The sequence below is a fragment of the Carlito syrichta genome, unplaced genomic scaffold (genome assembly GCF_000164805.1).
Source record: "Carlito syrichta isolate Samal-C Ts95f unplaced genomic scaffold, Tarsius_syrichta-2.0.1 Scaffold314375, whole genome shotgun sequence".
Lineage (NCBI taxonomy): Eukaryota > Metazoa > Chordata > Mammalia > Primates > Tarsiidae > Carlito > Carlito syrichta.
The window spans coordinates 165,978-175,165 of record NW_007258471.1 but is presented as its reverse complement, the minus strand read 5'-3'; positions in this window follow the sequence as shown (position 1 = coordinate 175,165).

The following is a 9,188-nucleotide window of genomic DNA, read 5'->3' as shown; positions in this document are numbered from 1 at the left end:
CTCACCTCAGCCTCCCAAAGGCGCGGGATTACAGGCTGAGCCACCGAGCCCGGCTTCGTGGCAGCAATTCTTTGTGGCTGGTGGTGGTGGCATATAGCAGTTTTCTCATCAAGTAGTTCCGCTGATGTAATTTTGGTTGTGGCTCTCACTTCCTCACCTCCATTTGCTCCCGGTCATTTTCTTTTCTTTTCTTTTGAGCCATAGTCTCACTCTTTCGCCCAGGCTGGAGTGCAGTGGCATGCTCATGGCCACTGCAGCCTTGACCCGCTGGGTTCAGGCGATCCTTCTACCTCAGTCTTCCAAGTGCTGGAACCACAGGTGTGTGACACCATGCCTGGCTAATTGTTTTGATTTATTGTAGAGACGAGGTCTTGCCAAGTTGCCTAGGCGGGTTTCAAACCCCTGGGCTCGGGCAATCCTCTTGCCTCAGCCTCCCAAAGTGCTGGGATTACAGACATGAGTCACCATACCCGGCTCTGGTCATTTTCTGACCCTGATTGTCCAAGCCTTCCCAGGAGATCAATGAGCTACCTAGTATCTCTGCATTGTATCTTTTTTCCGCTTATATCAGCAAGAATTGATTTCTGTTGTTTGCAGCAAAGAAGTCTAACTGATAATATGGCTGTTGAATTGAGTCAATGAAGATGAGGATTTCTTTCTTTTTGTTGTTCATTTTGGTATTTTCAGTGAATTTCGAAAGATGGCCAGAAAGTAAATACTGGAGGTGCCAAGAAAATGCCTTCACGTTTTAAGAGAGGCTATCTATGTATTACTTTTTGAAGTGATTTGAATTATGGTAGCAATGTGTAGTATGATGTTTGCTCAAAAGAGGGATTAATCAAATGAATGGTAGCATCACCATGCAACAAGCAGGCCAGTCAAGGAAAGTGGCGGAAGCACGGTTGCCGTTCGAGGAGTGCAAGCCCATCTTGAAGTGATATTTGAAATTGGAGAATGTTGTGGAAGTACGACAGTGGAGGCGTGAGTATGCAACAGAACCTGCAACACGCCTAACAAACTTATCAAGCACTCATGATGTCTGAGACACACGGTACTGTGTGTGATGTGTACAAGGGAAGATCCGGGAGGCCTCGCACAGCAAATCCTGTAGTAGCTCATTGTAATCAGAAGTGTCTAGATGCTGATCTTGTCATTGCAGAAGTCAAACGTGACTTGTATTCATCTTTTTTTATTAGTATATAATGAGTATTACAATGTTGATGCAGTTTTTTCCCTTTCTTAAAAATGTGTAGGGCCATTGCTTTCCTTTAGTTCTGGCCAGACCATGTGTTCTTTGAGCTATGGCCACATATTTTCTTAGCTTTGGCTCCCTCCCCTACCTTGGGGAGGTGAAACCTTTCTCTCTGTCTCTAATTTACTTTTTAAATAAACTGTATTTTTGAATCTAAAAAAATGTGTATACAGCTTTGGGGCACTTTTCTAGAATGCAGACCATCTTTACCAAGTCTCTACTTAGTTTATTTTAATGCCTTTCTGTCAGTAACATTCAGGTCACACAAGTCCTGAAAAGTATTCTAGGAAACGAGCATAACTGCTTACAGATACTATTTATTGAGTATTTAATATGAGCCAAGTACTGCAGAAAGTATTTTAATGTGGATTTAATTCTTATCTATATTTTATAGATAAGGAAACTGGTGTGAAGATTGGTCACACAAGGTGCAAAGAGCAAATGACCCAACACTACTTGACTGCAAAGGCCTGGAATCTTTCCAGTGTACTGGGTCAGACTTTTGAATTATTTATGCTATCAGAAATTAAAGCAATAGATTGTACCCTACAATGTCTTCATTATACTGAAGGCACAATTGAAGTTGCTATCAAAGGCATCTATCTTGGAGTTTATCCAAAGGATTTTGTCCTGGAAAGACCATAAAGATACTGATCGCTTTTTAACATAGTGTAAGGTCAGTGGCGCAAACACTGGGGTGACCTTTAAAGTGGGGCTCCAGGAAATGTGCTTCTGTTAACTGAGCTGCACCTGCCTTGCAGGGGACTTGTTCATCACGCTGGCCGGCCTGCAGGTCCCTCTACGAGGAAGTTTCCACCTCCATCCTGTCCCTGTCGCTGAAGCAGACATGTTTTATACTAATTGCCACAATTGACCAGCAAGAAACAACTTGCCCAAAGGCTATCAATTTATAGACTGGCCCGTGGCTTATGTAGACAGACTGTCTTGGAAAGATGGGTCATTCAGCTAGTTCTGATTCAAATTAGGAACTGGCAAACAGAAAAAAAGAAATGTAGCAGTGAAGTTGAAGGGAAAGGGATGCTCTGATGTGAAATGGATCCAAAAATCACATGAAGGTTAATGTTAGGCGGAGGTAAAGTGTATGCTCTTTAAAACAGAATGGGGAAGCCTGCTGCTGGAGAGGAGAGAGTGCAACTGATGACAGAGAGAAGCAGAGACGCTCTGAAAGAGGGAGAGGAGAGAGGAAGGGGAGAGAGAGGAGGGAAGAAGAGATGCTAAGAGGGAGACCGAGCCCTGGAGCGACCTGGATTTGCTGAATTTCCTCAGGGGTTCTCTGCTCTTTACAATCACACCACCCTATTTTACTCTCCCACCAAGAGGAAACTTGTGTCGATGGTGGTGGCTCACGCCAGCACTTTGGGAGGTCGTGGTGGGCAGATTGCTCGAGCCCAGGAGTTGGAGACCAGCCTGGGCAACATGGCAAGACCTCATCTCTATTAAAAAAAAATTAGCCTGGCATGTTGGTATGCTCCTGTAGTCTCAGCTACTCGGGAGGCTGAGGCAGAAGGACTGTCTGAGCTCAAGAGGTCAAGGCTGCAGTGAGCTGTGTCTGTCGTGACTGTACTCCAGCCTGGGTGATGGAGTGAGATTCCAACTCCAAAAATAAAAACAAAAAAGGGAACTTGGGAATTAATTTATCTTTCATTTGTTTAGAGTCAAACAAAAGGTGAAATAGAAAACAAAAAGTCTGAGGCCAGGCATGGTGGCTCACGCCTATAACCCCAGCACTTTGGGTGCCGAGGTGAGAGGATTGCCTGAGCCCACAGGTTTGAGACCAGCCTGGACAACCTGGAGAGACTTCATCTCTACAATAAATCAAAAAATTAGCTGGGTGTGGTGGTGCGTGCCTATAGTTCCAGCTACTTAGAAGGCTGAGGCAGAAGGATTTCCTGAGCCCAGCAGGTCAAGGCTGCAGTGGTCGTGAGCATGCCACTGTACCCCAGCCTCGGTGACAGAGTGAGACTTGGATTTTAAAAAAAGTAAAAGAAAAGGTCTGGATAATCCACAGACATAAAAACCAGACACTGAAGGGTAGAACTTGATTATTTTGTGGTATATAATCCCTCTGCTCCCCTCTGTGGGTAAAGGCAGAATTGAGAGTATTTACCATTCTATAAACTGAAAGCAGAAACAAAATGCAGTTCTTTTTTTAAGAACATTTATGACTTTTTTTTTATGACTACAAGCTAAAAACGTGCACTTCTTTATTTTTTTTTAAAAAAAAGGTTGTTTTTTTTTTCTGATTCAACAACTTCCCTTACTTAAGTCTAAGGTGCTCTAAACACCTAGATCTTACCTCCAAAATGCCAGGCAGATTGTTTGAGTGGGAAAAGTCAGAATGGGCAGTCATTCTGCTATAGGCTAGTTAAAAGCACGTTCCTCCTCCACATGAATCTACTTCAAACCAAAGCAAATGAAGGCTCTGTTCCTTTTACTATACTTAAAAAAAAAATGACAATGGTCCCCTGTAACAGCTGAGGGGATGTTAGAGGCTCTGAGAATAGTTTCATCTTATGCTGTTTGGCTTACAAAGCTCTTTCCACCAACCTGCACAGAAGGGGTCTTCTGGCCTCCCTTATTTTATTTTTTATTTTTATTTTTGAGTTGGAGTCTCACTCTGTCACACAGGCTGGCGTGCAGCAGCAAAATCGTGACTTACCGCAGCCTCGATATTCTGGGCTCAGGCTCAGGTGAAACTTCTGCCTCAGCCTCCCGAGTAGCTGGGACCAGAGGCCCGTACCACCACACCTGGCTAATTTTTTGATTTTTTTTTGTAGATGCCAGGTCTCACTATGTTGCTCTGACTAGTCATGACTGTTTAGGGAGAAGAAGGAGGGTGGGTAGAAGGAGATGGACAGTAAGGAGGCTTCGGCTTTATGAGCAGCATTTTGTCTACTATACTTAAAAAAAAAAAGCCGGGCTCGGTGGCTCAGCCTGTAATCTGTGCCTTTGAGAGGCTGAGGTGTGTGGATTGCCTGAGCCCGCGGGTTCGAGACCCGCCTGGGCAACTTGGCGAGACCTCATCTCTACAATAAATCAAAAATCAGCCGGGTGTGGTAGCGCACGCCTGTAGTTCCAGCTACTCGGAAGGCTGAGGCGGAAGGATCACCGGAGCCCAGCAGGTCGAGGCTGCGGTGGCCGGGAATGTGCCACTGCACTCCAGCCTGGGCATCACAGTGAGATTCTGACTCAAAAAAAAAAAAGAAAACAATTTCCACCAAGCTCATACACAGAATCCTTCAGGGTCTGGCTCAAGACCTGACGACTCCTTTAGGTGCAATTCTACCAAGCTGGGTGATCTGATTTGCCAGTCACACCCTGCTGAGGTGGTAGGCAGTTCAGAAACACTGCAAGGGGCAAACAAAATGATAAGGATAAACAAGACGGGCTAAAAGAGACAATAATTGCACAGAGAAGAAGAAGACAGAAAATTGTATGAAAATAAGACAAAACCACTCCAGAGTTGAATCGTTTGGTATCTTGTGGGGTAAGGAAAAATAGTCCTACAGACATAAGTTGCTTCTGAACTACTTACTATATCAAAGCCCAGTGCGATGATTGATATTCATGTGGTCCCGAACCTGTGGAGCCCAAAGAGTATCTCTCAAAGGTCCTGGTAGGATGGAATGTTCTCACACCCCAGGGGAAAGGGACTTGGAAGAGGAAAGCACCAGATTACCTCAGGTTATTTGCAAATGAACCTCAAGAAGACTAGGAGAGAGGCTGGTTGAAGTCCCAGCTACTCACTACAGCTCCTTCAGAGATTTGAAGAGCTTAAGAGGATACCCTTGCACCAACTATGCAGAAAAAGAGTCATTTGGAACCTAGCTGAGATGTGCTTCTATCCACTGGGGAACAAGTTGAAATCACTTCCCTTTGAAGAGGAAAAGGTCTGTAACAGAAAGGGTTGGCTGGGAAGGTGGGAGTGATTGACCATGGGGTAGGGCTCTGGCAGAGACACATAGTACAGAAGGCAGGCAGTCCTTCATTCTAATTCTTCTTCTTTTTTTTTTGGAGTCTCACTCTGTTCCCCAGACTGGAGTGCAGTGGCACACTCATGGCAAAGGATCACTCAGGTGATCCTTCTGTCTCAGTCTTCCAAGTAGCTGAAACTATAGGTGTGCGCCACCACACCTGGCTGATTTTTTTTTTATTGTAGAGACAAGGTCTCACCAAGTTGCCCAGGCTGGTCTTGAACCCCTGGACTCAGGCAATCTTCTCGCCTCTGCCTTCATTCTAATAGGTGGTTCAGTGTTTGTCTGCTGAAGCCAGATCCCTGGGTTCAAACCCAGTGCTGACTCTTACTGTTTGCGTGACCTCTAGCTTACTCTAACTTAATCTCTTCTGTCAAAAATAAATATGTGATAGCATGATTGTGAGGATAATTGTGCTAATTCACACAAGGCCCTTAGAAGACTACCAGGCACACTGCAATAACTTGGCCAATGTTAGCATCCTCAAATTCTTCCCTTCCATATGTTTTAGCTTCCTGTATGTCTTGTTACCCGACTACAAGGTTGCCTCAATTCCACTCCCACAAACAATGCTGTGATGAATACCTTCATGCACCCAGTTAATATGAGTTTATTCAATGCCTAATATGTGCTGTATAGTGTTTATTTCAGTCCTGTACAAGAGTTTACCAAGGGCATATACCTGGGAATGGGTTGCTTATGCATTTTCACTGAAGACTGGCTATCCGCTCACAAATTTATACTCTTGGCAGTTCCTGTTTCCCCAAATATTTGTCAATACTCAGTATTATCAGACTTTCAAGTTTTTGCCAATCTGGTGAAAAGTGGTACTTTAATTATCAGTTCTGTTGAGAGTAAGATTGAGCATACCGTCATACACTTGTTAGCTATTCTGATATCTTCTTCTAAGAATTGCCTATGTATATTTTGCCCATTTTTCTTTTCTTTTTTTTTTCTTTGAGTTGGAGTCTTATTCTGTTGCCCCGGCTGGAGTGCAGTGGCATGCTCATGGCCACCACAGCCTTGACCTGCTGGGCCCAGGCAATCCTTCTGCCTCAGCTTCCAAGTAGTTGGAACTACAGGCGAGCACCACCATACCAAGCTAATTTTTTTGGTTTATTGTAGAGGCAAGGTCTCACCAATTGCCAGGCGTGGTGGCTCATGCCTATAATCCCAGTACTTTGGGAGGCAGAGGCAAGAGGATTGCCTGAGCCCAGGGGTTTGAGACCAGCCTGGACAACTTGGTGAGACCTCGTCTCTACAATAAATTAAGAAAAATTAGGCAGGCCTAGTGGCCTGAGCCTGTAGTTGCAGCTACTTGGAAGGTTAAGGCAGAAGGATCACCTGAGCCCAACAGGTCGAGGCTGCGGTGGCCATGAACAGTGTGCCACTGTACTCCAGCCTGGGTGACAGGGTGAGACTCCAACTCAAAAAAAAAAAAAAAAAAAAAAGAATCAAAAGCTACAGACTCTGTTTTGGTTTTTCTGGTTGTTTCCTTAAATCACTGAGACATTTGCTTATGTTTACTTTTTTCTGTCATAATATTTTTAAAATGTCGTTTGTTTGTTTTGATAGTTTGGACAGATAATCTATCTCTTTCACTTCTTTGGCATGTCTGGAGCTGAGGTTGAGAAAGAAAATTAAGTCTACCACCTCCTCAGGAAACTTAGTCTCTCATATCTCAGTGGTAATCTTCAAGCAGGGAATGCTTTGCGAAAAGCAGCCTTTAGTGAAAATGTCAGGAAATCAACACACAGCTTAATTAAGTGGAGGATCTACATGGTTTTATGAAAAGGGTTGGTATGGCCCCCTCTCCAGTCTCGGAGAGGTGATTCCACCCTCTCTCTCTCTCTGATCTACTTTCTGAATAAACTTTTCCTAACCTACAAAAAAAAGGGGGGGAGGTTAGTTTTTTGTTCAAGTAGAATACTTTTTTCTCCGATAGTGCCACAAAGTGAAATACTGCCTAAATTTACAATAATATTATCATGCAGTTAGATTCGAAAAACAAAATCTAACTTAAGTGCATCCCCTAATTATGATATTACTTGTTTTATAATTAGGTTTTTTTTCCTCCTAGTAGTATCAAAGTCAGGCATTATTTGTTATGTCAACAATCACATACTCTGAACTATCCAGGTTCAGACCAGATATTTTAATATTTACTGAGCTTTGGCTCTACTGCAACTTTTACATAGATCATATTTCCTTCACTCATGATTTTGATATCCTAGATAAGCTCTTTTTATATTCTAGCTGTAAGATAGGAATTACTTGGCGTTAAAGAAGAGTTTCAGAAAGGAAATGCTGGCAATTGCACCCTAGTCCATTCTGCTCTGTCATGTTTCAACGCAAAATCAACAGAATTGGGCCGACATTACGTTGAGGCTATTAGTGTCCATCAGGCACCAAAAGCACAGTACCTACAGCCTATGTATGAGTTTTACAAGAACTTTCACAATTGTTGGAGACCTGGGAAAAAAAGTTTGTAGCATAACAAAAGAAAATTATGCATTTGATATGCTATGAGGTAGGGTTGTGGGTCTCCAAAGAAAACGTGCTTAGAGCGGTTTCTTTCACCCATGCCAGCTCTGGCATGTCTCTTTTTCTTTTCTCTCTTCTTTCTCGAATAAACTTTGTTTTGAAACTTAAAAAAAAAAAAAAGAAAGAAGGAAAATGTGCTTAGAACCTATGCAAATCCTCAGCCAGCCTCAAATCTCCTTAGGAATGATCTACCATCTGCTCTGTTCTTATCTATAGATAGAGCTAACTGGGAACACTGTCTGATGGAGACTGATAGAGAATTACAATGTTTAATGTTGAAAGCTATAGTGAAGACCATCTATCTATAATAGGTTTTCAAACTGTGCCTCACATGCAAAAGGAAAGCAGAGGCAGTAGACCTCTAGTCCATCTCCTAGAGCTCCCTCCTTACTGGTGGTATCAGAGTAGCTCCACTTGAATCTATTTAAAGTATTGGGATTCTGGCCAGGCGCAGTGGCTCACGCCTATAATCCCAGCACTTTGGGAGGCGGAGGTGAGAGGACTGCCTGAGCCCAGGGGTTTGACACCAGCCTGGCAATTTGGTGAGACCTCATCTTCACAATAAAAATCAAACAATTAGCTGGGCGTGGTGGTACACACCTGTAGTTTCAGCTACTTGGAAGGCTGAGCAGAAGGACTGCCTGAGCCCAGTAGGTTGAGACTGGGGTGGTTGTGAGTGTGCCACTGAATTCCAGACTGGGTGACGGAGTGAAACTCTAACGCAAAAAAAAAAAAAAAAGTTTTGGAATTCCCCGCAAAGTTTTGTTTGAATAATAAGTTTACAGCTTAGTGTTAGAAAACCACTGATCTATTCCAAAGTCATCATTTTAGTAATGAGTTCCCTAGGCTCAAGTAGTTTAAATTAATTGCCCACAGCCTCTCGACTAGACAATAAACCAGGTTTCCAGAATCCTAGTTCAGGATGATTTCTTCAAGCAGAGACTGAGTAATCTTAGAATCCTAGCAAATTTGTTCTAAAAGCTGTCCCGAACTCATGATGAGAGAGTGCTGCTGTTGTTGTCTTGGAAGGTATTGGGTTTTGCTGGAGCAGCCATAGCATGGCTCTATCATCCCTTCCTATGCATCTGTCTTTCAGGCCAAGGTCATGTTCTGAGACTTGGAGGCTATCTTTTGGAAGGACTCAGAGAACATTCTCTGTGAAGCTCAGAAGAATAAAAATCATCCTATCTCGTTTTTAGTACATGGGGTATCCTCCAACTTCTGTTACTGGTATCCTGTGCCTGGTCCTTAAGTTCACTGAAGAAAAGAATTTCAGAGTAAGTCAAAAGTAGTAAGGTAGTTAGCAAGTTTATTAAACGTGAGAGCAATCAAATAGTAACACACTTCAGGGCAAAGTATGGGAGTGCCATGTTGGGGTCTTTGGCTTGCGGTTTTTG